Here is a 23,892-nt window from a genome sequence, read left to right on the forward strand (position 1 = left end):
TGGACGCCAAGCAACACAAGTGTGAACAAGCTCTATAACTACTATAATACTGCTCCTATATACAAGAATATAACTACTATAATACTGCTCCTATATACAAGAATATAACTGCTATAATACTGCTTCCTATATACAAGAATATAACTACTATAATACTGCTCCTATATACAGGAATATAACTACTATAATACTTCTCCTATATACAAGAATATAACTACTATAATGTGGTAATCTGGAGTGTGGTGAGTGTTTTAGACCTTGTTCACACTTGGGCCCCGTTCCCACTGAGCAAAGGTAGCGGAATTCCGCAACGGAATTGTCCGCCGCGGAATGCCGTTAGCCTCTTGCTCATAATGGGAGTCTATGTGAGGCGCGCGCTCCTGCTCTGTACGCGCTGACGAATGAACATGTTCATTCTTCAGTGCGTACAAAGCAGGAGTGCGCGCCTCCCATAGACTCCCATTATGAGTGGGAGGCTAACGGCATTCCGCGGCGGACAATTCCGTTGCGGAATTCCGCTACCTTTGCTCAGTGGGAACGGAGCCTTGTGTTGTTTGGTGACAGCCTTCTCCGCCGGCGGTGCCTGCTGGGATTTACGGGGGCCTCTGGGTATTGGTCCTGTGACAGTGGGGTTGCAGGGCCGTTCTATGGCCTCCCTTCCCTGTTTGTGCACGCCTTGCGGGGATGGCGGTCGCTGACTGACACGATGGTGAGTTAGTGTAGGGACCCATGTGAGCCATATGGTTTGATCAAATTATATACCAACATCCTGGAGTTGGTTTTTTAAATGTAGCTGAGAAGCATTGGTATCAGCCATAGGTGTGAGGTGCAGTCCTTGTCCGTATAACTACTATAATACTGCTCCCTATATACAAGAATATAACTACTATAATACTGCTCCTATATACAAGAATATAACTACTATAATTGTAGGGGTGGAGAGACAGCCAGCCCGCACTGCATACAGTGAGATCCCAATAGTTTAATGCCGGTGGCACAAGGAACGACTCTGGCGAAGACAACCGGGGTGCTAGATGAAAGGACAGAAATGTGATGTAGATAGGAGAAATAGTCCAGCACTCACCAGGTAATGTCTTCCAATGTTTATTGCGTGGGAACCATTGCAGGGAGGGGAAGGTGGATCAGTGGAGGTGCAGGCGCATCACCTGGTCCAGGTGATGCGCCTGCACCTCCACTGATCCACCTTCCCCTCCCTGCAATGGTTCCCACGCAATAAACATTGGAAGACATTACCTGGTGAGTGCTAGACTATTTCTCCTATCTACATAACTACTATAATACTGCTCCTATATACAAGAATATAACTACTATAATACTGCTACTATATACAAAAATATAACCACTATAATACTGCCTCCCATATATACAAGAATATAACTACTATAATACTGTCACTATATACAAGAATATAACTACTATAATACTGCTCCTATATACAAGAATATAACTATTATAATACTCCCTCCTATATACAAGAATATAACTACTACAATCAAATACGATCTAGGAGAAAAAGAAGCGCTGCACCTCACACCTATGGCTGACACTAATGCCTCTCGGCTGCATATAAAAAACATCAGAAGTTTGTGTGTAAATTGATCAAGCCACACTGCCCCATGTACCAACGTGCAGATCTCTGATACACATGGGTCCCTACACTAAGTCCACACTGTGTCGGTCAGTGACCACTACCCCCGCCAGGTGTGCACAGGCAGGGAAGGGAGGCCATGGAACGGCCCTGCAACCCCCATGTTACAGGACCAAACCCAAAACAGCCCCCCCCCCCCCAAAAAAAACACCCAGCCGACACCACCGACGGAGGAGGTTGCCCCCAAACAGGACAAGTCTGGATAAGGTATTACACTCACCATAGCTGCTGGAGACAGAATGGGAAAGATAGGGGGGATTAAAACGTGCACTCAGGTGTCTCCTGCTGATTGCGGTCATGTGGGTCATGTGGGTACACGGGGCTATTATGGTTTGATCAAATTATATACAGACACCCCGGTGTTGAATTTTAAAATAGGCCTAGCGGCATTAGTATCAGCCATAGATGGGATGTGCAGCCGTTCCTTTCTCTCCATGTTGTGTTTTACAGTTCTCCCTTTTCTGTTCAGCTTGCACTCCTTTATAAGACCCACATGACCAATATTAGCAGGATATGCCTGTGCTCACATGTCACATCTCACATGCCTTATGTCTTCCCCATTCTGTGTAAGCAGCAGTGGTAAGTGTAATACTATATTAATACTTGTGTTGTTTGGGGGCAGCCGCCGGTGGTGCTGGCCAGGTTCTGGTAGGGCATTTTGGGTTTGGTCCTGTGACATTGGGGTTGCAGGGCTTTGCGGGGTTGGCGGTCACTGACCGACACGGTGTGGAGTTAGCGTAGGGACCCGTGTGAACCAGGAGACCTGCACGTGGGACACGGGGCTATTATGGTTTGATCAAATTATATACAGACACCCTGGTGTTGAATTTTAAAATAGGCCAAGCGGCATTAGTATCAGCCATAGATGGGATGTGCAGCCGTTCCTTTCCCTCCATGTCGTGTATAACTACTACAATATATACAGGAATATAACTACTATAATACTGCTCCTATATATATAAGAATATAACTACTATAATACTGCTCCTATATATATACAAGAATATAAGAATATACAAGAATATACTGTAACTACTATAATACTGCTCCTATATACAAGAATATAACTACTATAATACTGCTCCCTATATACAGGAATATAACTACTATAATACTGCTCCTATATACAGGAATATAACTACTATAATACTGCTCCTATATACAAGAATATAACTGCTATAATACCGCTCCTATATACAAGAATATAACTACTATAATACCGCTCCTATATACAAGAATATAATTACTATAATACTGCTCCTATATACAAGAATATAACTACTATAATACTACTCCTATATACAAGAATATAACTACTATAATACTGCTCCTATATACAAGAATATAACTACTATAATACTGCTCCTATATACAAGAATATAACTACTATAATACTACCCCCTATATACAGGAATATAACTACTATAATACTGCCCCTATATACAGGAATATAACTACTATAATACTGCTGCTATATACAAGAATATAACTACTATAATACTGCCCCCTATATACAAGAATGTAACTACTATAATACTGCTCCTATATACAAGAATATAACTACTATAATACTGCTCCTATATGCAGGAATATAACTACTATAATACTGCTCCTATATACAAGAATATAACTACTATAAGGCTATGTTCACACTGCGTATGAGTCCGGCCGCATTTCGTACGCCGCCGTACATGTGCGGCTGAAACTACGGGCGTGGGAAAAATCGACATGCAGCCGGATGCGTACGAACCGTGAACATACGCCCGTAGTACAGTTATGCTTCCCTAGCCTGTTTGGTAGCGATCTGAAAAAGATCATTTACTTGGAAATCTTCGGCCAGCCCAGTACACCACACAGAACCTTTTGGATCGAAAAATCAAGTTAAATTTGGCTGAAATAAGTTCTTCGTACGGGACCGCACTGAAATCCACGGCCGTGAGTTGGAACATTTCCGTCCTCAAACAATGGTCGTGTTCATTTTTCACGGCGCAGTATATGATCCACCTGTAAGTTCATACATAGTGTGCATTGTGCGGCCGCATATCGTATACTTTCAAGCGAACGCATCAACCTCAAAACTACGTGCGTATATTCGCGGTTTGCACTACGGCCGAACTCATACGTAGTGTGAACATAGCCTAATACTGCTCCTATATACACGAATATAACTACTATAATACTGCTCCTATATACAGGAATATAACTACTATAATACTGTCCCCTATATACAGGAATATAACTACTATAATACTGCTCCTATATACAAGAATATAACTACTATAATACTGCCCCTATATATAAGAATTTAACTACTATAATACTGCCCCCTATATACAAGAATATAACTACTATAATACTGCCCCCTATATACAAGAATATAACTACTATAATACTGCTCCTATATACAAGAATATAACTACTATAATACTGCTCCTATATACAAGAATAACACAACTACACCCGTCCAATCTTTCCTATATCATGTATGGTCATCTTCAGTGGAGTTCTGTTCTCAGGCGATGGTGCCCATTGATGTAATTGCCCCTCCTCCACTCACTTGTAGCAGTTATTATTATTTTTACCCCTTTCTCACTATTATGTGTGCACTATTGTTTATTACAGTCCACCCTATAGGCGACACAGGACGTACCAGCGCTATTAGAGGAACCCTGTGGTTGTCAATTGTTCTCCCCACCTGGGGTATCCACTGAGAGTACCGCAGTGTCCCCCTGAGTTCAGCCACCTCCGGAGCGGCTCTGTGAGTAGTGCCCCATATAGTATCACATCCTCCCCGCAGCGAGCTAGAGACAGGAAGAGGGCAGGAAACCATACTGAACAACTCCTTCCTCCCTGACAAGTCTCTTTTGCTGCAAGCCTAGAAGAATGGCGGTGGTAGCGGAGGGCGGGGGGATGTGTGCACACACTATTGTTACAGGAGCACAACAACACCACTGCTGTTGTATGCACAGCTGGGGGATGTTATTATTACCCGTAATTAATAAGCTGCATATAGCTGGAATGAATGGAAACCTTCTCTGTCAGCACAGATATGTTTAGACTACACAATGACCCACAGACGCCCTAAACAAGGCTCCAACTCCCCCTACTTTTATTGCTTCTTATATACTTTGAGATTCAGTTTTTCTCTAATACCTCTGCTTGCTGTCAGTGGGTGGGAATAACCATAATATTCGGGGTCCTTTCGGCCTACATCATCCAGGTCACAAAGCCTGTATGGAGTAATGTCATGTCCCTCTACTGGAGCCTGTAATATTTTACAGAGAGGATATTCATAGGCAATACTATTCTTATTGTTTAGGTTATATGCTAATATAGGGCAATTGCACTAATGAGAAGAGCCCCCCTTTATTAGCTGTAGATGAGATTGCAGCTCTGGAGGACTGATTTCAAAGGATTACCTGTAATACCTTCATTGTCCTCTGGTGGTGCTGTAGGAAAAACAAGTAAAGTAGTGTTGTCTTGTCTCATTGGAGTTCTCATTCTGAGCTAAGACCATACTGGGCAATCCTTTCAATATTTGGATTAAAGAAATTGCAAAGTAGCCTGGTGCCGCCATTTGGAGGTACTGTTAGTGACTGACTGATAAGAAGCCTTAGGTCATGACCAGGAATGTAAGCCAAGCCAGAAAATTCTCTAGAAGGAATTCTGGAAAGAAGCATATGCAGAACAACTCTCTGTTGCCACCATTTGGAGGTAGTGTCAATGGTTGATTGATGAGAAGCCTCAAGACATGACCGGGAATGTAAGCCAAGCCAGAAAATTCTCCAGAAGGAATTCTGGAAAGAAGCATATGCAGAACAGCTCTCTGGTGCCACCATTTGGAGGTAGTGTCAGTGACTGACTGCCTTAGGACATGACCGGGAGTGTAAGCCAAGCCGCCAGACTATTCTCCGGAAGAGCTGTAGATAGCTGTTTCGGGTTATTGCCTTTGGTTAATGCCGATCAGAGTGCTGTCTTGCTGCAGAGAGTCTTATCATCATAGAACTAAAAAGGTCCCTTAGGAGAGTGCTATAAACATATGTGAAGACCTATAGGCCATACATGCTCCACTGGGAATTCTGGGAAGAAGCATATGCTAAGCAGCTCTGTGATGCCAACTTTTGAAGGTAATGCCAATGACTGATAGGAATCCTTAGGACATGACTGGGAATGTAAGTAAAATTAGACAAATCTCCAGAAGGATTTCTGGGAAGAAGCATACGCTCAGCAGCTCTCTGGTGCTGCCATTTGGAGGTAGTGTTAGTGACTGACTAATAAGAAGCCTTAGGACATGACTGGGAATGTAAGAAAAGCCAGACAATTCTCCAGAAGGACATATGGGAAGAAGCATATACTAAGCAGTTCTCTGGTGCTGCCATTTGGAGGTAGTGTTAGTGACTGTCTGATAAGAAGCCTTAGGACATGACCGGGAATATAAGGAAAGTCAGACAATTCTCCAGAAGAAATTCTGGGAAGAAGCATATGCTAAGCAGCTCTCTGGTGCCCCCTTTTGGAGGTAGTGTAAGTAAATATGTGTTTTAAGGTTAAGAAGTATAGTAACATAGGTGTTGTTACCTTTATCGGGGGCTCGTCCGGTGGATTCCTCCGGCAGTCATGGGTAGAAGTCTTTTCTATTTCCAGAGAGCTGCAGATTCCGCCCCATGGTTATGTTTTCAGGCTCCTAGTCGCCTTTCAGTTGTATTATTCTGGGTCGGTCAGCCAAGAGGAGGGTTGGAACATCCCACCCAGTTTACAGGAAGCTTTGGCGATGACCCAGGGGTCTCGGGCCTTCATCACAGCTCCGGCTGACTCTCTAATCTGCAGCATAACAAACATTCAGTCTATCAGCAGATTCCTCTGAACAAATATTTCCCAACCCTCGGCCACTCACGGCAGCTCTAGTTTTTCCAGTACTTTGCTTTTTAGGTCCGGTAGACAATCAAAAATCACCAGAAAAGTGTACGACTCAAAGGGGGCAATCGACCTGTAACCTTCTCCATTTGTGGGTCTCCATTACCTATTCCCATCTTTCCCTGGTTTGTTGTTAAAAACTGCAGCTATGGCAGTATATGTACTGTTTGGTAGTACTATTTAAAGGGGTTATCCAGCGCTACAAAAACATGGCCACTTTCTTCCAGAGACAGCACCACTCTTGTTTCCAGTTCAGGTGTGGTTTGCAATTAAAGGGGTGCTTTGGTGAAAATCTTTTTATTCAAAATCATCTGGTTTCAGAAAGTTATATAGATTTGTAATTTACTTCTATTTAAAAATCTCCAGTCTTCCAGTACTTATCAGCTGCTGTATGTCCTGCAGGAAGTGGTGTATTCTTTCCAGTCTGACACAGTGCTCTATGCTGCCACCTCTGTCCATGTCAGGAACTGTCCAGAGCAGGGGAGATTTTCTATGGGGATTTGCTACTGCTCTGGACAGTTCCTGGCATGGACAGAGGTGGCAGCATCAAGCACTGTGTCAGACTGGAGAGAATACACCACTTCCTGTAGTGCATACAGCAGCTGATAAGTCCTGGAAGACTGGATTTTTTTTTAATATAAAAGTAATTTACATATGTACATAACTTTCTGAAACCAGTTGATTTGAAAGAAAAAGATTTTCATTGGATAACCTCCATTTACTTTAATGGAACTGAGTTACCGAAACCCATCCAAACTGGAGACAAGAGTGGGGCTGTTTCTAGAAGAAGGTGGCCATGTTTTTGTCTTGCTGGGTAACCCCTTTAAGGACTATTTGACAAGGCTATATGGTCAGTGTTTAGTGTTCATTATACAGTGGTTTTACATGGTATTCATGAGATCGAATAGAGGGTTGTCACAGCCCCGCCCCCATTATTATTGTCTTATTGCATGTGACAACATTTTAAGCACAATAAGAGTATTTCTGGTTGTTTCTGTACTCCTCACCCGGAGATAATGTGATCTGCCTCTGGCACTTACCGCCTCGAGTTACAGCAGATCCTCTCCTGTCATAGTAAGTAATAAATATCCCATAATCCACTGCGGATATTCATCTTCATCCAGCTGACAGCTAAAATAAAACAATCCAATGAGCGAGGCTCCGCAGGTCAAAGACCCTCTTATCCTCAGGCACACACTAAATAATTGATTTCGGTTGCAGTTTGTGCTAACAGGAAGAGGCCGATATACAAGAGGCAGTATATAGGAATGTGGTTATATACAGTGTCTGATCAGCAGATGGAGGGGTAAGGGCCCGAGTACACAGAGGGATAATCTGCCACACCAGGCCGATTCCGCAGATCATTGCTCCGCTTATCGGGGCAGCCCGGAGTGGAGTTGTGACCCACCCGGACCCAGATATGTGGTATCTACTGTGTAGGTGCCGAAACAACAATCACTGAGTCCTGTTACCATAAATAAATCTTCTTTACTGAGAAAATACTTTGTACAATAGCTGATAGCAGAATGTAGATGTGACAGAACAGAATCTGCGCTGAGACCCTCTAGGGTAGAAGAGCTGAGAGTTGTAGAGAGGAGTTTTCCTGAGAGTCCAGAACAGTGAGAGTCCCAACCCAGGGTAGAAGTGTGCTCTGCCAGAACTTTAGAAGAAGAAGGAAAAGTAGAACACTGAAGATGTGAAAGTAGAAGCATACTTGCGCCCGTGTTACTACCTTAGCTGTCGTTAAACCACCTGTTGCCCAACAGTGTCGGGTAACCCGTCCTATTAGGGTGACACAAACCCCAGACCTTGTTACCTGAATTGAGCAGAGTGACCAAGTTTGCTAGGTTACACTCGCGCTGAGAGATACAGTACGTAGCCTTCTAGCAACTTTGCTCTATTCCTCTTGTTATCAGGATACTGTCCTGCACTGATAGAGATGTTCACGGCATGGGTTTGGGTGATCTTTGATTTGTCCTCTCCGGAGTGACTTAACACTACATTGTGAGTAGAAGTGCTGCTTTCAAGAAACTGGTGTCTCCCATGTCTGTCTCCCATGTGTGTCTATCCACTACCACCGACTAGACTAGACTGGACACAGACTGGAGTTGGGACCTGGCAAAGCCAGGGCCCCGCTGGACCACAGCAGAGACCGTCCTATCTTGCATCCTCTCTCCACCAAGACATAGGTAAGACTCACTAAGTGTGGGTGTGTACTTCCTCTCCCCATGTGACAACTTCCTACAGGAGGTGGAATGTCCCCTGTGAGTGGTGGAGAAGAAAGTGCGAAGAAAAAGGAACACAGAGATAGGTGAAGAGAAAAGAGGGCTCTCATTGATGCACAGATTATAACAAACAATAACCCCTTAATTACTACAGCTGTGCAATACACAAGTACAGTTACATACAGTAATGACATCTAGTCAAAACTTAGGTACTACTTCATTACCACTTTTACTTGAAGTACAGACTTTTGCAAGGGGTGTAAAATACTAATAACACCCGTGGTGGGACACCACACAATCACTGGCCGAGATAGGACTGCTGTGGCCAGTGATTAGCTGAGTGGTCTGTCACTTCAGAGACCAGCTCAGAAGTTCCAGTGGTGGCTGCAGGGAGGGGGTTGAAGCAAGGAGAACACAGGGGAGTCTGGACAGGTATCTATACACTTTATTATTTTATACCTAAAGCAAGGGCTGCACGGACATCACTAACTATATATTTATATAAATATATATGTGTGTGTGTGTACTTGTACATAGCAGCAATTGCCCAAAAAGAAAATAGCTGAAATTGCGTAGCAGAAAATATAAATCTTTATTAAATACAAATATTTAATAACAATACATTAAAAAAAGAGAGAAAAAGACCAAACATTAAAGAACAATGGCAGTCCTGGAGGAGGTATTGATTATACTATATTGTTATATATTGTTACACATGCTGAGTCCCTGACCAACTCAATGCATTATTACATAGGCAGATCATATAAAGTGCTAGTGCATACAGGTAAACAGTATTATTCCATCTGACATCTATCCTGATACCAAGCTGCCTTCTAGTGCTCTCAACCTCACTAGTCTTAGGGAAACAACAAATTGTATACCTTCAAGTTTTCTTCCAGTATATATCCTCCAGGACGCCACCTCCCCAGGGGTCTTTTTCTCTCTTTTTTTAATGTATTGTTTTTAAATATGTGTATATAATAAAGAATAATATTTTTTTAGCTACACAATTTCAGCTATTTTCTTTTTGGCCAATTGTTTGTATAGCTGTAGTAGCGCTACAACTGCATGCACGGAAGTTAGATAGACATTTACAAAGGGATAATTCATAACAATTAATGCACGTAGACAAAAGTGTGGATATTGTACATAGCAGCAGTATTATAGTAGCTATACGGACCTGGAGAGAAAGGAGCGGATGCACCTCACACCTATGGCTGACACTAATGCCATTCGTCTACATTTAAAAACCAACGCCAGGATGTTGGTATATAATTTGATCAAACCATATTGCGTCATGTACCACGTGCAGGTCCCCTGGTTCACATGAGTCCCAACACTAATTCAACACTGTGTAGGTCAGCGACCGCCAACCCCGCAAAGTGAGCACATGCAGGGAAGGGAGGCCATAGAATGGCCCTGCAACCCCAATGTCACAGGACCACACCCCAAGGCCCCCCCCCCCCCAAACCCAGCAGGTGCCGCCGGCGGAGAAAGTGGCCACCACATGGTCTTACTACTCACCATTGCTCCTGCAGGTAGAATGGGAAAACTAGGAGGTACTAGTCATGTGTGCACAGGTGCTTCCTGCTAATTGGGGTCACATGGGTCTAACAAAGAAGGAGTGCAAGCACTCAGAAAGTTATATTAGTAGTTATATTCTTGTATATAGGGAGCAGTATTATAGTAGTTATATTCCTGTATATAGGAGCAATATTATAGTAGTTATATTCTTGTATATAGGGAGCAGTATTATAGTAGTTATTATAACAAAGAGTGAGGCAAGGGGTAGCCGGCACTACGAGTATCCCAGGCGGGCAAATATTGGTCCACAACCTGACGAAGCACAGCTGAACGTGAAAACGTTTTTTGTTCAGTGACGCTACCGACTCTTTCCATCCTCCCCCTTCCATGCTGAGTGTTCCACGTTTCCAATAAAGATGATTTTTGACCCCGAGCGGTGAGTGCCACTTCTGTATTTCTCAGTATTTATTATAGTAAATACTTGTACATATGAGAAGTATTATAGCATATATATATAGACTGTATCTACTGTAAGTTGTGTCTGAATTTGCTCTGTGGTGTAGTCCTCACATGTACTGCTTTATGGACTGTATCACACAGGACCTTACAGCTCATATTTGTTTATTGAGAGGCTAATTTTTCAGGATTTTCCATGTTTTTCTTTTTGCGTCTTGTATATAAAAAAAGAGTATACATGTCCGACCTTTTTAATGACACGTGATTCCCTGTTATTCTTAATACCAGATGGTACCCAGAACTGCGGTTATGGTTGATTAGGTAAAATAGATGGACATTTACTTGAAAGATTCCCAACTACAACAAAGTGTAAGTACACACAAATCCCAGGTACCACCGAGTTCGGCTCAGTAGCTTTTACGTAATTTTTTATGCCAAATGGCTAAATATTCCTCTCCCCTGCGTCTAATTGTTATTATGTCCAGTCCTTGTCACCCAGTGTCCTATTATCCAATCCCTTTTATTATAGTATCCCAGTCCCTTGCCTCTAGTGCAGTGGTCCCCAATCTTTCTTACCTTGAGAGCTACATTCAGCACTGTGGGATGGTTGCAATCCACACTGAACATGTAAATATAGAAGTCATATAACTCATGTAGAACAGGAAACTACTGGAAGCAAATCAAAATAACAACGCCAATGCGGTGAAGGTATTGAACTTTAACTTAATGTGAAACTTGGCACGGCATGTTTTCTACCAGTCTTTCACAATCTGGGTTGTACAGTACTTAGTGATGCCCATATGCATGCAGTCAACCAGCTGTTCATCTCTCAAACGGATTCTGGATTTAGCTTCCAATATTTTTATTGCAGAATAAACTCTCAATGACAGGCGCAACACCCCATCTGAGCTACACCAAGCCAATGCTGCTGTTTACACTTTTGGCTTGCTGTCAACTGCTTACTGCCATGGGGTTTCCCAAACTTTCTACTACTTCCCAGGAAATGCTGTGGCAGTAAGCAATGACAACGCTGGAGAGGTAAGTGCGTTTTTTTATTTAATTTATTTCTCTTTAATCAAACTTTTTTCCTTTCTTTTTTTCAGGAAGAATACCTGGATTACTTTTGTGTGTGTGGTTTTTACTTACTGTGACTGAGTAGTGGACTACCAGAAGGCAGTCCGTTAATAAGCGGGGGCTTACCATTAGCCTGTGAAATGGCTAATGCTAATAAATCCCCCTTTTTACCCCAGTACCCACCACCCAGGAAGAGCAGTCTGTGTCTGGGGTGGTAACAGCCTGGTATTATTAGGTTAGGAAGAGCCAATATAAATGGTGCTTCCCAACTTCTATCTGGTTGGTTATGGAAATTAGAAGGGAACCTTATGTTTTTTTCCATAAATTTATAAAATCTTGAGCTCCCTTCACGAATTTCCATAATCAGCCAGATACAAACTAAGTAGTAACAACATGGCCATATTAAGTTGGAAAGAACCTTTTATATTGGCTCTCCCCAGCCTAATAATGCCAGCCTGTTACCACCTCAGATACAGACTGGGGTAATGGGGTGGGTGGGGTTAGTGTTAGCCATTTTATAAGCTTACACTAAGCCCTGGTGTAGTAATAGATGTGATCTACCAGATGGTTCCCACAACTAGGGCACTTATAAGTATGGGGAAAAAAACATACAATTTATTTTTTTACTTTTTATTGAAAACCCTTTATTGTTAACCCTTTTATTATTATTATTATTATTATTATTTTAAAGACTTTTGTTGTCTTCTTCCTGAAGTAGTCCAGATCTTCTCTCTGTAAAAAGAAGGAAAAAAATCTAAATAAAGAAAGAGAAAATAAAAGAACTATGCTTACATCTCCAGCTTATTTGCGCTTATTGCCACAGGCTTTTCCATAGAAATAAGCAGTTAACAGCAAGCCAACACTGTATGCAGCAGCGTTCAAATGGAGAGTCCATTCCCAGGGTCAGGCCCAGGGTGCCCAGCCCTGGGAATCATAGGGATGCATAAAGCCTGGGAGCCGGCTGCAACCTCCAAGGCGGGTGCTACATCACATGCAGGAGGAGGAGGAGGCAGTAACCATGTTACCTGCCATGTTGCCTTCTCCTAACACTCCCCAGCTAATAGGCTTGTGGCTATCTACTAGTCCGCTTCTCTAGTATACCAAAAGGCAGCAAGCCACACAGGATCTCTGGCTTGGGATTGACACATTAGAGATCCTCACTATAGTGCTTTGTATCCCAGTCTCTGGTGTACTTAGTGCGGCATGGTCTCTGGTGTCCAGTAATTGTATATAATGGTTCCTGGTGTCCAGTGGCTTTGCAGCATGATCCCTAGTGTCCAGTGATTTTGTATAATGGTTCCTGGTGTCCAGTGGTTTTGAAGCACGGTCCCTGTGTCCAGTGATTTTGTATAGTATAATGGTCCCTGGTGTCAAGTGATTTTGTATAATGGTCCCTGGTGTCCAGTGGTTTTGCACTCTAATGATACCATTGGTATAGTGTTTGTTCCTTCATCTCCGTGTAAGGTGTCCATTCTCTGATGTTTAGTGTGAGATGCCGGTGATGCCCAATAAGGTGGATTGTCTACGTTATGCAATACGTTTTGACTGCCCCAGATGGGAGGATGGAGTTAAAGAATCCGGATTTTGAGATCAGAGCCTGGAATGTAAAGTCGAAGAAGAATTTCACAGTTACTGCAAGACAAAACTTTGGCACTGGACGTAAATGGTCTGAAATGAGTCTATAAATAGCATAATCCTTCATATAAACCTTTTTGCAGTAAGGACTCCGCCAAGATAAACATCTCATCCTGCAATCACTTACTGCAGAGCTCCAGCTCCTAGAGGTCACCCCCCCCCCCCCCCCCCCCAAAGTGACTCCATCCATTCAGTCTCCACACATCTTCATGATGGACTCTCCTCTCAAGGAGAACTATACAACCCACACCCTGCTCTGTACTGATGAAGGGCAATAACCCCAAAACAGCTGTCTGCACATGGGCTGTCTTTCCATTATTGGCTTGGAATACATCCCCAGTCAATGATCTAAGACTCCTAAATAAATGAAACACTGACTTAAAGGGACACCACTTTGTGAGGGACACCAAGTGGTGTGAGAGCTATTTTGCATATCTTTTCTTCCTGACATCCTTCAGCAAATGTCCACTATTCTACATGTCCATGTATACATCTAGATACAGTATTACTGTCATGAACGTGCCTGTGCTGCCTCTTACTGCCGGATATTGAGCTTGTCTCTGCCTACTTGTGTTTCTGCTATCTACTGTGTTTACTCTGACCCTTCTGCCTTGTGTTCTGACCATCCCTGCTAGCTGCCTGCCCCTGACCATATTGCAAGTTTATTGACTTTGCTTTTGGATTGTGATTTGTACTGCCCTGCCGATTGTTGTGACCCAGACTGTCGACTCTTCTTTATTGTGTTTGTTTGTCTTGTATTGTTTCGTGTTCCACCTAGTCAGCGCAGGGGTTGCCACCAGGTAGCTCGCTGTCACCTAGGGCAGATTGAGGCAAGTAGGCAGGGACCGTGGGCGGGGTTCAGCTTAGGGTCTACTGTCTGTGTCCGCCATCTTGTCAGTCTGAGCGACCAGTCCTAACAATAACAGTACAGTTACTATTACAGTAGTTATATTCTTGTATATAGGAGCTGTATTATAGTAGTTATATTCTTATATATAGGAGCAGTATTATAGTAGTTATATTCTTGTATATAGGGAGCAGTATTATAGTAGTTATATTCTTGTATATAGGGGCAGTATTATAGTAGTTGTATTCTTGTATATAGGGGGCAGTATTATAGTAGTTATATTCTTGTATATAGGATTAGTATTATAGTAGTTATATTCCTGTATATAGGAGCAGTATTATAGTAGTTATATCCCTGTATATAGGAGCAGTATTATAGTAGTTATATTCTTGTATATAGGGGGCAGTATTATAGTAGTTATATTCTCGTACATAGGGGAAGTATTATAGTAGTTATATTATTGTACGTAGGAACACTATTATAGTAGTCATATTCTTGTACACGGGGCAATAGTATAGTACCAATGTACTCCCATAACAGTAGTAGTAGTCAGAGTCTTCATAATATTAACAGACAGAGGATCCCCATAACAGTGACAATCACAGTGTCTCTACAATAGTCACAGTGCCATGATTACAGTCCACCTGGACGCGAACACACCTGAACCTTCCCCCTCCCCCCTACCTGTGGATGCAATAAAGCTGCTAAGCTGAAGTACGGGTGAGTGCTATTACGTGTCTTTTTTCCTGAATTATAGTAGTTATATTCCTGTATATAGGAGCAGTATTATAGTAGTTATATTCTTGTATATAGGAGCAGTATTATAGTAATTATATTCTTATATACAGTATAGGAGCAGTATTATAGTAGTTATATTCTTGTATATGGAAAAAAAGGCTATAAAGAAGATAAGAAACGAGGCGCCATAGGGTAATATAGTAAATGAAAAAGCAGATAAAAACAGTTTTAAATAAAACTGCTCACCTGGTGGTGTTGTGCTAAGACCACAACACCTCTGAGCGCTGTCAGTGTAGAAAAGATGATGGCCGTGGCAGCCAGGCTCCGATTGTCGATACCGCGATCCAAGCCAAGGATCCGGGAAAGGAGAAGGGCAAATACAGTGTTCGGTCCACAGATCTCTCAGAGGACCAGAAGAGCCAGGAAAAAAGGCGCACACCGGCTTCAGAATACGTGGTTTCAAAAGATGGATTTTAATAGTCTCATAGAGGCAACGCGTTTCGAGGTACCATGTACCCCTTTATCAAGCAGGAGAGACATGTTGTCTCTCTGAAGCCGGTGTGCGCCTTTTTTCCTGGCTCTTCTGGTCCTCTGAGAGATCTGTGGACCGAACACTGTATTTGCATGTTCTTGTATATAGGACGCAGTATTATAGTAGTTATATACCTGTATATAGGAGCAGTATTATAGTAGTTATATTCTAGTATATAGGAGCAGTATTATAGTAGTTATATTCTTGTACATAGGAGTAGTATTATAGTAGTTATATTCTTGTATATAGGGGGCAGTATTATAGTAGTTATATTCTTGTATATAGGGGCAGTATTATAGTAGTTATATACCTGTATATAGGAGCAGTATTATAGTAGTTATATTCTTGTATATAGGAGCAGTATTACAATAGTTATATTCTTGTATATAGGGAGCAGTATTATAGTAGTTATATTCTTGTATATAGGGAGCAGTATTACAATAGTTATATTCTTGTATATAGGAGGCAGTATTATAGTAGTTATATCCCTGAATATAGGAGCAGTATTATAGTAGTATATTCTTGTATATAGGAGGCAGTAATATAGTAGTTATATTCCTGTATATAGGAGCAGTATTATAGTAGTTATATTCTTGTACATAGAAGCAGTATTATAGTAGTTATATTCTTGTATATAGGGGGCAGTATTATAGTAGTTATATTCTTGTATATAGGAGCAGTATTATAGTAGTTATATTCTTGTATATAGGGGGCAGTATTATAGTAGTTATATTCTTGTATATAGGAGCAGTATTATAGTAGTTATATTCCTGTATATAGGAGCAGTATTATAGTAGTTATATTCTTGTATATAGGGGCAGTATTATAGTAATTATATTCTTGTATATAGGGGGCAGTATTATAGTAGTTATATTCTTATATATAGGAGCAGTATTATAGTAGGTATATTCTTGTAAATAGGAGCAGTATTATAGTAGTTATATTCCTGTATATAGGAGCAGTATTATAGTAGTTATATTCCTGTATATAGGAGCAGTATTATAGTAGTTATATTCTTGTATATAGGGGCAATATTATAGTAGTTATATTCTTGTATATAGGAGGCAGTATTATAGTAGTTATATTCTTATATATAGGAGCAGTATTATAGTAGTTATATTCTTGTATATAGGAGCAGTATTATAGCAGTTATATTCTTGTATATAGGAGCAGTATTATAGTAGTTATATTCCTGTATATAGGAGCAGTATTATAGTAGTTATATTCTTGTATATAGGGAGCAGTATTATAGTAGTTATATTCCTGTATATAGGAGCAGTATTATAGTAGTTATATTCTTGTATATAGGAGCAGTGTTATAGTAGTTATATTCTTGTATATATTTATTGTGATATCTAGCATTCTTGAACTTACCTTTTTTTCAGGAGATTAATAAATGCTGATTTGAAGAGAACCTGGCAAGCTGGGGCATATGTTGGCTTCGGGTATCCATTGTGATCTATGATAAACATGCTCTATGCTAGTAAGTCAAGGACAGGGTGGAAATAAAGATCAGTAGGACCATATACCGCTCTGATGATGTAATATCACTTATCGTTCATTACATTCACCATACTGTGTGTATATTAGGTATGAAGATGTTAGTGAATCTGAAACTCAGCAGATATATGTGGTTTATGAAGATTAAGTGTCCCCTCCCTAACGTTTTCCTGGCCGTGCACTGCGACTGATGAGGAGGGTTTTCACACTTTCTGTGACATTTTATCCTTAACATGAAAGACGTGGCCCCATTTGCATGTACAAAAATCCTTTAGGGTGGTATTACACTGGACGATTTTTCAGCCTTTCCTGGCTGATAGACCAGAGAACGACCAAACGACTTGTTATTACCCTGAACGATGTTCAAACAATATATGAACGATCAATGGTGAAAATAAATCCAGATTCTATCAAACGATCAACGATTTCTCGTTGGTTGTTTAATTTTTTCCTGCTATTACATGAAACGATTATCGTTTAAATCTGAACGATCTAACGATTTTTCAAACAATAATCGTCCCGTGTAATACAGCCCTTAAAATAGTATTCCCATCACCTAAACTTTTGTTTTTGTGTGTGTGTCCGCCTCTGTGTTTGTGTGTCTGTATTTTATTTATTTGTGCAGTGGGATGTTGCGTTATACAGCTGGAACAGTGTGTATTGGTGTACTGTGGTTTTACTTATACAGGTGGAATAGTGTGTATTGTGCAATGGGATGTTGGGTTATACAGATGGAGCAGTGTGTATTGGTGTACAGTGGTGTGAATTATACAGGTGGAGTAGTGTGTATATGTGCAATGGGATGTTGGGTTATACAGATGGAGCAGTGTGTATTGGTGTGCAGTGGTTTGAATTATACAGGTGGAGTAGTGTGTATATATGCAATGGAATGTTGGGTTATACAGATCGAGCAGTGTGTATTGGTGTACAGTGGTGTGAATTATACAGGTGGAGTAGTGTGTATATATGCAATGGGATGTTGGGTTATACAGATGGAGCAGTGTGTATTGGTGTACTGTGGTGTGAATTATACAGGTGGAGTAGTGTGTATTGTGCAGTGGGATGTTGGGTTATACAGATGGAGCAGTGTGTATTGGTGTACTGTGGTTTGAATTATACAGGTGGAGTAGTGTGTATATGTGCAATGGGATGTTGGGTTATACAGATGGAGCAGTGTGTATTGGTGTACAGTGGTGTGAATTATACAGGAGGAGTAGTGTGTATATGTGAAATGGGATGTTGGGTTATACAGATGGAGCAGTGTGTATTGGTGTACTGTGGTTTGAATTATACAGGTGGAGTAGTGTGTATATGTGCAATGGGATGTTGGGTTATACAGATGGAGCAGTGTGTATTGGTGTACAGTGGTGTGAATTATACAGGTGGAGTAGTGTGTATATATGCAATGGAATGTTGGGTTATACAGATGGAGCAGTGTGATACTGTTTTTAGTAACTTTTTTTCCTAACTTTTTTTATTTAATAAATGCAGAGAGCATCATCCACACCAGTGCTTCTCAATTCCAGTCCTCAGGCCTCACCAACAGGCCATGTTTTGAGGATTTCCTTAGTATTTCACAGGTGATATAATTATACTCGGTGCATCAGGTATTATCACAGGTGTTCTTTGTATGGGATATCCTGAAAACATGACCTGTTGGTGAGGCCTGAGGACTGGAATTGAGAAGCACTGATCTACAGTGCCCATGGTCTGTTTTTTGTTTAATTTGGAGCAGCAGAACAATCTTCAGAGTCATCTAAGTTGTGGGAGTTTAAAGGGTCTACTCCAAAGAAAAAAAATAATGGTGCCGTGTCATGTGGGGTCATTGTTTTTTTTTTTTTTCTGCACTGCGGCTTTGGTTGGTTTGTCACTAGTTGAGATGTATTGATTGCTGGTATATTATGTGCACTACGTGGCAGTATCTGGCGCTGTGTAGTAGTATGTGTTTGTTGGTGTGGCCCCAGCATCAACATGGATCGCTTGGTGAGGCCTGATAACAAAAAGTTTAGAAGGCCCTGGTTTAGATAATGGGGGTTATGGTTTATTGGCTGCTGTACATTCAGTGCTTTTTGTTCTTGTACATACAGGGTAAGTGAAATTAAATTTCCCCAACCCTGGGGGACACTGCTGCTCCAAATGAGATGACAGTCAGACAACAGACAGTGCAGACAACAGTGCTCACCATTTATTAAATTTAGTATAAAAAGTCATCAATAGGTGGCGCTGTAGCTATGTAAATCATGCTAAAATGTTCAAAAAATCCTCCTTGGCTTTCCCCAATTCTCTCCATTCACAAAACAATATTCTTCATCAATGAATCAGCTTAGTCGCTAAAACATGGAGATGAATGCTGTCATTCAGATCTGACACTGATGTCAGTTTGTGGCGGTATACCTGGTCCTCCAAGAAACCCCATAACCAGAATTCACACGGGGTGAGATCAAGTGAGCAAGGAGGCCACACTGCTAGGAAATAAGGGCTGGATCCTTGTGCATCCGCAGTTTATGCTAATAAAATACCATTGCTGCCTCAGGCCCACTTATCTGGCTTCCAGAGCTCTCAGAGTTGAGGGAGTTTAAAGGGTAATTCCTGAGAAAATAATAGATTTTAAATCAACTGGTGTCAGAAAGTTATACAGATTTGTAAATTTCTTCTATTTAAAAATCTCAAGTCTTCCAGTACTTATCAGCTGCTGTATGTCCTACAGGAAGTGGTGTATTTTTTCCCAGTCTGACACAGTGCTCTCTGCTGCCACCTCTGTCCATGTCAGGAACTGTCCAGAGCAGGAGAGGTTTTCTATAGGGATTTGCTATTGCTCTGGACAGTTCCTGACATGGACAGAGGTGGCAGCAGAGAGCACTGTGTCAGACTGGAAAGAATATATCACTTACTGCAGGACATACAGCAGCTGATATATAAAGTTGTACAACTTGTTGGCACCAGCTGATTTAAAAACTCCTCTGGAGTACCCCTTCACCTTTGCTAATGTTTTGTATATCACTGAGTGGGGTTATGGTTTGATGGCTATGCTTATCTTGGCATTGCAGGTAGAAGTTCTTAAACTAACCAGCAGATGGCAGTATAAAACAGAATTTCTCCTTTGCGATTCACAAGCTTATAGGATATTACGGGCTGAAAATTATGTTATATGTTATGTTATATCAATAGGGGTCTCTATGCAAAATCTATTAAGAGTGCCCCCAGCTACCATGTGCCATCTACAATACTGGTGTCAGGCATCAGGACCCAAGGGCAACTTCTAATTCTTCACCTATTATAGCTGCAGCCCCTTATGTACTGTATATGAAGAAGAAGAAACCATAGTCCATAGATAATAAGAGCCTATAGTATGTACTTATTAGATGCATAGAAGAGGGTCCCACAATCTGAGGCTGTCCACTTAGTGTAAAACGACAACTCCCAACCTGACGTTATTAGGGCATGCTGTGACTTATAGTTTTGCATCACCAAGAGCGCAATTTCTTCACTACTTTTTTTAGAGTGCCCTCTAGAGGCCTTCTTAAAAATGGCAGCAGTGTTTCAGTTCACTTGTTAAAACTCTCACCAAGGGGAAGATCAAAGAGAAAGTGGAGGGAAAAAAACAACATAAAAAAAGAAAACCCATCAAATTTTATTGCGGGATATTAAAGTGTGGAGGATGAAAAATCCTTTATTTTGTCGCAAATGGGTGGAGTCGTTCTATTATATACCATACACAAGCTGTAATAGCTTAGGACTTCAAAGGTCAATGAGTGGAGGTCAAAGGGGCTGCGACAACAATATATGTATATATATATTTTTTTGTGCAGATATTGAGCATATTTTCCTCAGTTCTGTCTTATACTACTTTATCTCTGGGTGATGGAGAGGGGGAAAGGAGGTGGCACATCTACCGTGTAGACATCTGTCCTGGTAACATGAGTAGCGTCACTTAGAGGTTAGAGAAGGAAAGGTGCGTAAATCTCCCCCAGATCATCAGATTTATGTGATTAGTTTTATCTTGAAATATGAAATTGGGAGGAAGAAAGAAAGGTTCAACATTGAGAATCCATCTGTCTCCTGCAGTCTGTCAGGTCCTCCTCAGCAGATGGTCTCACCTCTTATGAGAGGGGGCAGAGGAAGACTGAGGGAATGAGAGGAGAGAAAGGAGAGAGAGAAGGAGAGAGAGAGACAATATGGGAGGATAAGGAAAAAAGGAGAGAAAGAATGAAGGAAGGAGGGGGGAGGGAAGGGGTGAAAGAGGGAAGGAAGGAAGGAGGGGGGGGGGGAAGAAGGGGGGAAGGAAGGAAGGAGGGGGGGGGAAGGAAGGAAGGAGGGGGGAGGGAAGGGGTGAAAGAGGGAAGGAAGGAAGGAAGGAGGGGGAGGGAAGGAAGGAGGGGGAGGGAAGGAAGGAGGGGGGGGGGAGGGAAGGAAGGAAGGAGGGGGGGGGGAAGGAAGGAAGGAGGGGGGGAAGGAAGGAAGGAGGGGGGAAGTAAGGAGGGAAAGAGGAAAGGAAGGAGGGATAGAGGGAAGGAAAGAGGGATAGAGGGAAGGAAGGATGGGGAGGGAAGGGGGGGAAGGAAAGAGGGAAGGAAGGAGGGGGGAAGGAAAGAAGGAGGGGAGGAAGGAAGGAAGGAGGGAAAGAGGGAAGGAAGGAGGGATAGAGGGAAGGAAGGAGGGGAATGGAAGGATGGAAAGAGGGAAGGAAGGAGGGGAAGAGGGAAGGAAGGAGGGAAAGAGGGAAGGAAGGAGGGATAGAGGGAAGGAAGGAGGGATAGAGGGAAGGAAGGAGGGGGATGGAAGGATGGAAAGAGGGAAGGAAGGAGGGTAAGAGGGAAGGAAGGCGTAAAGGAAGGAGGGTGAAGGAAGGAGGGGGGAGGGAAGGAAGGAAGGAAGGAAGGAGGGGGGAAGGAAGGGGTGAAAGAGGGAAAGAAGGATGGAAAGAGGGAAGGAAGGAGGGGAAGAGGGAAGCAATGAGGGAAGAAAGGAGGGGGGAAGGAAGGAGGGAAAAAGGGAAGGAAGGAAGGGGGAGGGAAGGAGGAATAGAGGGAAGGAAGGAGGGGGGAAGACAGGGGGGAAAGAGGGAAGGAAGGAGGGGGGAGGGAAGGAAGGAGGGGGAGGGAAAGAGGAAAGGAAGGAGGGGGAAGGAAGGATGGAAAGAGGGAAGGAAAGAGGGGGGATGGAAAGAGGGAAGGAAGGAGGGGGGAAGGAAGGAGGGAAAGAGGGAAGGAAGGAGGGGGAGGGAAGGAGGAATAGAAGGAAGGAAGGGGGGAAAGAGGGAAGGAAGGAGGGGGGAGGGAAAGAGGGAAGGAAAGAGGGGGGAAGGAAGGAAGGAGGGAAAGAGGGAGGGAAGGAGGGAAAGAGGGAAGGAAGAAGGGGGAAAGAAAGGAGGGAAAGAGTGAAGGAAGGAGGGAAAGAAGGAAGGAAGGAGGGAAGGAAGGAGGGAAAGAGGGAAGGAAGGAGGGAAAGAGGGAAGGAATGAGGGGGAAGGAAGGAGGGGGGAAGGAAAGAGGGAAGGAAGGAGGGAAAGAGGGAAGGAAGGAGGGAAAGAGGGAAGTAGGAAGGGGAAAAGAAAGGAGGGAAACAGTAAAGGAAGGAGGGAAAGAGGGAAGGAAGGAGGGAAAGAGGGACGGAAGGAAGGATGGAAAGAGGGAAGGAAGGAGGGAAAGAGGGAAGAAAGGAGGGAAAGAGTGAAGGAAGGAGGGAAAGAGGGAAGGAAGGAGGAATAGAGGGAAGGAAGGAGGGAAAGAGGGAAGGAAGGATGGAAAGAAGGAAGGAAGGATGGAAAGAGGGAAAGAAGGAAGGATGGAAAGAGGGAAGGAAGGAAGGATGGAAAGAGGGAAGGAAGGAGGGGGAGGAAGGAGGGAAAGAGAGGGAAGGAGGAGAGGTAGGGAGGAACTAAGGAGGGAAGGGAGGGAGGAATGAAGGGAGGAAGCAAGGGGGGAGGGAGGAATGAAGAAGGGAAGGAAGGCAGGAATGAAGGAGGGAAGAGAGGGTGGGAGGAATAAAGCAAGGGGAGAGGAATGATGGGAGGGAGGAAGGAAGCGAGAGGGGAGGGAGGAACAAAGAAGGGATGAGAGGGAGGGAAGAAGGGAGGAAGGAAGGGGGGAAGAGAGGAAGAAGGTAAGAGAGGGGGAAGAGAGGAAGGAATGAAGTAAGGGAGGAAGTAAGGAGGAGGAGGGAGGGAAGGAGGGAGGGAGGAATGAAGGCAGGAATAGAGGAAGGAAGGAGGAAAGGAGGAAGGAAGGAAGAGAGGAAGGAATGAAGGAGGGAAGGAAGGAAGGGAGGAATTGAGGGAAGGAAAATGGGAAGAAGGAAGCAAGGGAGAATAAAAGCAAGGGAAGAAGGAATGAACAAAGGAAGGGAGGGAGGGAGAATGGAAAGAAGGAATGGAGAGTGAAAAAAGGGGAGGAAGGAATCAATGATAGAAGGGAGGGAGAATGAAAGGAAGGGAGGGAGGAAGAAAATAGAGGGAGAGGTTAAAGGAAAGTTAAAACAAAGAATGAGTAAGAGATACTGAAGAAGAGAATGACAGGGAAAAGTAGAAGTAATGAGAGATAAAGTAATGAAAAGCGGAGGAGAAAGATATTTAGAGATAAAGAAAGAGAGCGCAATAAAAAGGTGAACAAAGAAATAGAGAAAGAACGAAAGAGTAAAAATGAGGAGGAAGAAGAGAAAGAGATAACGAAGGTCAAAGGGAGAGAGAGGGAGAAATAATAAGCGATATATAGATATATGTACACAGAAAGAAAACAACAATAAGAGAAAGCTGTAGAAAAAAAGAGCAAGAGACAGGAAAAAA

At 42.6% G+C, this 23,892-nt stretch overlaps 2 protein-coding genes across 3 annotated transcripts in view; one reads left to right on the forward strand and one right to left on the reverse strand.

Annotated features, from left to right (window-relative positions):
- Positions 1-6,423, reverse strand: part of TNFAIP8L2 (TNF alpha induced protein 8 like 2) — a 44,704-nt gene extending 38,281 nt beyond the window's left edge. The window contains exon 1 of the mRNA XM_069949817.1: positions 6,245-6,423. The gene's annotated coding sequence lies outside the window, so the exon portion shown is untranslated. The remainder of the gene's footprint in view (positions 1-6,244) is intronic.
- LYSMD1 (LysM domain containing 1) overlaps positions 1-23,892 on the forward strand; it is a 110,695-nt gene that overhangs the window by 48,816 nt on the left and 37,987 nt on the right. Inside the window, exon 4 of one of the 2 annotated variants that reach the window (XR_011359482.1) lies at positions 16,997-17,094. The exons of the other annotated variant lie outside the window; for it this stretch is intronic. The gene's annotated coding sequence lies outside the window, so the exon portion shown is untranslated. The remainder of the gene's footprint in view (positions 1-16,996; positions 17,095-23,892) is intronic. 2 annotated transcript variants of the gene reach the window in all.

The sequence above is a fragment of the Dendropsophus ebraccatus genome, chromosome 13 (assembly GCF_027789765.1).
Source record: "Dendropsophus ebraccatus isolate aDenEbr1 chromosome 13, aDenEbr1.pat, whole genome shotgun sequence".
Taxonomy (NCBI): domain Eukaryota; kingdom Metazoa; phylum Chordata; class Amphibia; order Anura; family Hylidae; genus Dendropsophus; species Dendropsophus ebraccatus.